The 7,093-nt window shown below is 46.0% G+C and overlaps 1 protein-coding gene across 5 annotated transcripts in view; it reads left to right on the plus strand.

The window, feature by feature from the left end:
- The window catches only part of LOC135818527 (uncharacterized), an 84,541-nt gene extending 83,500 nt beyond the window's left edge, over nt 1–1,041 (plus strand). For all 5 annotated transcript variants that reach the window (XM_065331921.1, XM_065331917.1, XM_065331918.1 and 2 more), the window contains one exon: nt 1–1,041. This exon is cut by the window's left edge and continues 224 nt beyond it. The gene's annotated coding sequence lies outside the window, so the exon portion shown is untranslated.
- The last annotated feature ends 6,052 nt before the right edge of the window (nt 1,042–7,093 follow it).

A 7,093-nucleotide genomic window follows, 5' to 3' on the forward strand; every position in this document is an offset into this window, starting at 1 on the left:
ATACGTGGCCAGTTACATGTAAATTATATGCATGCATGCACACACACACACACACACACACACACACACACACACACACACACACACACACACACACAGGTGATGTGAGGTTCAGTTTCCGCGATGGCAGCTTCAAGCCGCGTTCTGGCAGTGAGCAGTCAGCCATCACACAGCATATACACACCCACTGCAGTACATTCATCTAGTACGTAGAAACTAGGAATAGACCCCGACTTTTTTTTTAACTTGTTTTTTTGCAGCAGTTTTGCGTGCCCGCATCAAGCTGCAGCATGCAGTACTATTGCCAGAAGCTGGTGTACTGACTGATTGTCAGTTTCTACTGCTGGGTTCCCGGCACATACACGTGCATCCGCAATGCAAACTGCTGGTGCTGACGTCCATTCAGTTATTTTCTGCTTAGATTACGGCGTGCGTGTGCAGTGCACGCTAGAGGTGATGGTTGTGTAGGTTTGCTGTTTTGTTGAACTGCATTTGTACCGTCTTGCCAACTTGACTCCCTGCTTGGCCTTTCAGCGGCCATCCATGATTCTCTGCATGATCTTTTTTCGTGAGCTGCTTTTACTTTGTATGTAAATAGGCCTGCTTTTAGAACTCCTAGAAAGTGTTGCATGAACTAGTGACGTAGTGTTCCCATAACACTGCGACTCCAAACACTTGAATTGATTAATGATTTTTACTAACTGGTTTGAGGGAAAGACACAAACCAAAGATTTTAATGATATGATTTTATCATGTTTATTAGTATATGTTTCTTCAGTGTTAGTGTTTTCTTGCCTTCTTGCCAAATTGTGTCTGTGTGTACGTGTGAGTTTTCTCTTCTTTCGTTCTGTTTAGGTCACCTTACAAGTGATTGTTTAGTTTGCTGGCCTTGCCAATTCATTATTGTGTCACCACGATGTGTTAGTTCTAGAACATTCATCTGCCTGCATTATTCGTCTTTATATTTCGGGTTTTTTTGCCTCCCCTTCCTCAATGCTCTGATGGTGCCCAATGGGCGAAATATTGGCAAAGTTACTATGATCTATTTGGTGTAGCTGAGAGCCTGTTGCCGGAATGGCGGTATTTTCAAGTTTATTAGTATATGTAGCACTAGTCTACTGTTTTCACACTGGTTACCACAGATACGGAAGTGCTTTACAAATTCTTCTGAATACAGGCGAATACAGGCGGTTGATTCCCTGGAGTGATGCACTACATTGTAGTAATGCAACTGAAGACCAGTATAGTTTAAGTAAGGCTGTGTTAACATGAGGCGTTTCAACCTGGGTTGAGTTCGACCCGGGTCAGATTTCAACCCGTTATGTACACAAAATGAATGGCGCGTTTACATGACGCATTGCGCTTGACCCGGGTTGAAATTTCGCCCCGGGTTGATTTCAACCCCCCCCCCCCCCTCCTCCAAGGGGAGGGTTGAGATCAACCCGGTCGAGAAAATCCTACTAACGTACTTCTGTGCGTATCTCGCGCCAGGTTTGAATAGCACTGCACATGCAAATTTCGAGCGAAAGTATTCACGTGACCATACAAGATTGTAGAAGTGGACTTTTGGCGGCATATCAGTATTTGACCTGGGTCAACTGTCTTCATGTAAACGCTCACCTCTTTTGTCTATCGTACAGACATTCAACCCGGGCTGAACTCGACCCGGGTTGAAATTTCTCATGTAAACACAGCCATTCATTTTTGTGTACATGGCGGGTTGAAATCTGACCCGGGTCGAACTCAACCCGGGTTGAAACGCCTCATGTAAACACAGCCTGACTGTTGTAGCTGCAGGAAAACTACTCACCAGGGGTAGGAAAACTTCTTTTTTTTAGTACCCCTGGTACTCCCGGTACATTGTACTCGTACTCAACAAGTCGCAGAGTGCGGTACCCAGTGTTGCGGACCATGACAATTTGAGTGCAATTTCTGGCTAAAAATCATTTGTTTTAAAGGCGGCAATTATTTTGCGCAAGGAGACAAGAAACCCTCTTTTTTATACTATCAACACAGCCCTACTGGAAAACATGTGGAGAACAAAAAGAAAGGAAACTTGAGGACAAAACACACACAATATGCATTCCAAAATGTGAAAACACTTACAGGCAAGCAACAAAAATGGTAGTTAGGTGGCACAAAAGAAGGTGTCGTATTTTACGACCTGGGCAGTAATGTAGTCAGACTCATAACAGGAAGCCCTGGCCTGATTGCCATTACTGGTACATAGTCATAATAAGTCATTTGAATGCGGCGTTGAGTTCTTTCTCCATTGTTGTTCTCATATTTTGCTGTTTGTAATAAAAACGTTGTGTCGAGTAGAAAACCAGAATGTGACAACTGTGAAGTGAGAGAAACAAACTGTGGAAAAACTTCAAAAAGAAAAACTTCAAAAAGAAAAACTTCAAAAAGGAAGAACTTTAAAACGGCAAAATAATTTCAGCGCGACAACATGCTTCTTTTGCTTACAGAGCACATTTTTGTTGCTTGCTGTAAGTTGCTTGTCAGTTTTATCACATTTTGGAATGCATCATACCAGTATTTAAATAATTTTTTTGCTTGGCTAGCCTTCACTTTAGACAGTTTAGTCACGATATTCCACTGATGATAGTGACATGAAAATCGATTCGTTGATGCATGGTACATGGTACATGGTACGAATGATGACGGCAGAGCTACATGTAGTTATATTTATTGCTTTATTAAAATAATTGAAGAGCTTCATTTTGATATGCATGTCGTACTATACAAAATATGGGTTCACATACATTCAAATGGGACTTCGGGTATAAGGACACTTCGCGAATGAGAACACTTTTCTGATGCCCAACCGAGTGTCGTAAAGTTTACTACTACACTTCAGCGGGCTACACTGGTTGGCAGTTGGCAGTACGCAGTATACAGCTGTCTGCCTCTTGTAACCATGGTAACATACGTTTGCATGATTGGCACGTACAGTCGTTATTAGCGAAGTATTTAGTTGACTGCTAGCATGCTGACTACTGCATGCAGTCTGTAAGGGCGCGTTCGTCAACTGTTCGAACACTTTTTTTAAGAGATTAGTTACTGCATTTTTCGGAGTATAGTGCGCACCTTTGTATAACGCGCACCCCCAATCTTCATTGGGGGTGCACACTTCAATCTTCATTGAAGTACATGCATTTCATATTCGGAGCATAGTGCACACCTGCGATTTAGGGCCTAAAATAGCACATCTAAAGTGCGCACTATACTCCGGAAAATACGGTAAAATGGTTTCTATCATTTTAGAGTTTTTCAGTGGAATTAGACGTGCGGCGAGGAGACAATAATTCGATAACCGCAATCAATAAGACAAGCTGAGTCGATTCAGCTTGTCTTATTGATTGCGGTTATCGAATTAGACATGGTTAGCATTAGACATGATTAGCATTTTACCGTTCGCGCTAAATCCAACGGTACTCGCACCCAGCACCCAAAATACCGTCGGTTTGGTATCGTTTTTTTCGACGATAGAAAGCTCTGTTTAGCGGGAGAACGTAACGGTAAGATAATATAATGTCGTCCGATCGCATCGACATCGACAATCTCGACGTATACACATGACACAGCTACTAGTATTCCAAACTCTTCGGAACAAGGGCGGGTTCGCCGGGATTGTCACTCTTGAGTCTTTGCCTTTTCGACCGGGAGTTTCGCCGGTTTTTCTGAAGAGGTGGCCATACTGTATTGGCCTCTTCAGAAATTAAAAAACGAAGCACCTCGAAACTCCACAACCTCATCCTATGGGCCATGGGAGAGGTGGATTAGTTCCGAAGAGTTTGGAATACAGTAGCTACGTCACGTAGTACGTGGAGATGGTCGATCTGATCGGACGTCATCATCGCCATGACAATTCCACTGAAAAACTCTAAAATGATAGAAACCGTTCTAATGGGACACTTCAACACTTCCACTACTACTAGTACTACAGATCTACTGGTAATCTCTTTAAAAAAAATTGTTCGAACAGTTGATGAAGACAATTCGAACGCCCCCTAATCCACCTCTCCCATTAGATGAGGAGTTTCGTTTTTCTGAAGAGGCCAATAAAGGCCACCTCTTCAGAAAAACGAAACTCCTCGAAAAGTCAAAGAGTGACAATTCGAACGCGCCCTATTAAAGTTTTGTCTCTGTTCTTTTCTGCCTTTGTAAATAATTTTAGGCTACTACTACGTACTATCAAGAGTACATAACCCCCCGTACCAGGTACTCTTGGTACTATTACAGTGCTGGCAACTGAAATCCGACCTGGCCGCGCCGCCCGGGGTCGGATTTCAGTTGCCAGCACAGTACTTTTTTTTTAACCAAGAACATGTTATTTAGAAAGACAGGACAAGTGAATAATTAGTCAGTCCATTGTTCATGATGATCTCCGACGGTAACGTCGGGAAGCGAGTCTCCGCCACTGCCAAAGCAGCGTGGGCTCCGCAGGAGGGTGCAAATTTCAAACCAAAATTTAAACGCCTACAACCGCGAATTGGATTGGTTTATTTAACGTCGAATAACAAACAGGCAGTGTTGCCTTATTACATCATCGGAGATCGACTAAAGTTAGTTACAGGCACACAAATGTATTACATGATACAGGATTTCAGAAGGCTGAAGGAAATCCTGCATCTACTAGTACTACTTGAACAAAATCATGCCATAACACGAGAGTAATGCTCACCCCTCTTCTCAGCCAACAGATGAGCGTTTATACAGTGCTGTTGATGCTGGACCCATTCCGCCACTGGCTGACATGACCGCCGGAACACAGTACTACATCAGTACATAATCATTGTCATCATCATGCATGGTCATTATGATTATTGTCTTTTATAATTTTTGGTGTCGTCCGCAACCATGCATTGGTTCGAGAAGTTGGCGCTGGACGCGCTGAGCAAGCGATTGCAAGATCAGCTATGCGATGTGATAGCTGACGTACTGGATGAGCTAGTCAGCTTGAACCTATTCCCTGGTCCGTGCAGTCGCGTTGCAATCGAGAAAGTGACCAACAGAGCACTTATCTCCAGCGAGCAAGTTGAAGAATTGCTCAAGCAGCTCGTAATTACTGGAAAGGACGAGCCGGGGAATGCGGTGTTCAGCAGCTTCTGCAATGTCTTGCGCTTAGAGCGTTTTGCCGCGGGCGATTTGGCCAATGCTTTGGAATGCGAAGCGGAGACGTTCCAGAAGACGAAATCAGCAGGTGACGAGAAAACATCCCGCCTTGTGAGATCTATATCGACCGTGGAAGAAATAGTAGAAGATGTGGTGGGGAAAAAGCTGGCCGAACAGCACGGACGACATGGCGTCACGAGCGACAAGCAGACTGGAGAGTGCGTTGCAGCAGAAGCTTCAGAGCTGCCTGACTTGGTGGAAAGATTACAGAAACATCTGAACGTGCTCAGTAGACATCAATGCAAGACGGCTACAGACCATTCCGGTCTAGGCTGTTTAACTAAAGACATCAGAAAATGTTTCGTGCCGCTTCAAGCAATGAGCCATAGAGATGCCATGCGACAGGCATTCCGCACAGAGAAACTGCATGCAGCACATCAGCGTTATAATGCAAGTTCGCAACCTTGCTCACGTGTGAATCGTAGAAGCAGTTACGCTCCTGGTGCAGGCGCAGCTGATGCAGCGGGAAAGGTGTTTATGCTGGAAAATGCAGCTCAACTGTTGATGGGTGCAAGTGGTGCAGCAGCGTACCGGACACATTCTGGAAATGCAGTGGAACGCAGCGCAGATACTACCGCCGCTGCCGCTGCTTCTGATGGTCAGTGTGTGGATTTTGAATCTGGCTGCATGCTCATTGGTAGCGCTGGACAAGGCAAGACGACGCTATGCAAACGTATCATTGCCGACGTCAGCGATGCAGCCAAGCGGTCCTCGCCACTCAACAAGCTGAAGTACGTCTTTTACATTGCATGTCGACACACAGAACGTGTAACATCTCCCGACTGGTGTGTCCTGCTAGGGCTCGACGGTTTGGGAGTGAATACTGAGGAGCAGCACCAGCTTCTACAATACCTTTCAAGACACTCCGATGAGGTGCTGGTTATTTTGGATGGTATCGATGAAGCAGGTGCGCAAGGCCTTGGCGTCGAGTCAGCAGCTGCAGCTCTGCTACAGCGGCAAAGCGATGGAACTTCCTCCAGGAGTCATCTCCTTGGCGCCGTTGTCGTAGCAACCAGTCGACCTTGCGCAGAGGCACACACCCTGGTGGAACACTTCAGTCAGCACTATCGATTGGTAGGCTTCTCAGAGAGCCAGCTAGGTGACTTCTGCCGCCAGCATCTTGGTGAAACGGACGGCCAATGCTGTATGGCTGAGTTGTCGCAGCCGGCCAATCGCCTACTAAAAGAAGCTGTTCGCAGAACTCCTCTCCTGTGCACTTTGCTTGTCCAGCAGTATTCCGTAGAGGACTGTCTACCATCCAGTATCGCTACTTTCTACGAGCAGTACTTGTGCTTGGCAGTGTCGAAATTTGAGAAGCGGCGACGTGTTCAGTTGCGCAACGCCCGACTTGCACACGATGTCGTGAGCTATGCTGACGGCATTCGTCAGTTTCGATGCGGCGAACCTGTCGACATGGCAACGATAATTCAACACCGACTTGAGCGGCATGTTGAGGAGCTCGTCAGTGAAGGCAGCTCGGAGAGGGATGGGAGCAGTACTATGGAGATAGTCACTGCAGTACACTACCTTAACTCACTGTGCCTGGACGATCTGCTTCGTGGCGTGATCACACACACTCGCACATCTGACGACTATCGCCTGGAAATTTGCCAGGAGCTTGGGCTGTTTGTGCGTCACGACGGACATCCTTCTGGCAGGAGATCACACGTTAGCACACTGGTACACTATACCATTCAGGAATGGTGTGCTTCAAGAGCCGTCGTCACCTCAGACACCTGTGCAGACTTGATCCCCGAATGCACACAGACTGTGGGCATAGATGAGAATACGCACATCTTCTGGCGGTTCATCTTCGGCGCATTGCATCCCGAGCATCTCTGTGCTGCGTTAGAAGCCATCCGAGATACAGCAAAGACCGAGGCTGTGAGTGGCGTCTGGCGAGTAACCAAGA

Source organism: Sycon ciliatum, chromosome 5, assembly GCF_964019385.1.
Source record: "Sycon ciliatum chromosome 5, ocSycCili1.1, whole genome shotgun sequence".
Classification (NCBI taxonomy): domain Eukaryota; kingdom Metazoa; phylum Porifera; class Calcarea; order Leucosolenida; family Sycettidae; genus Sycon; species Sycon ciliatum.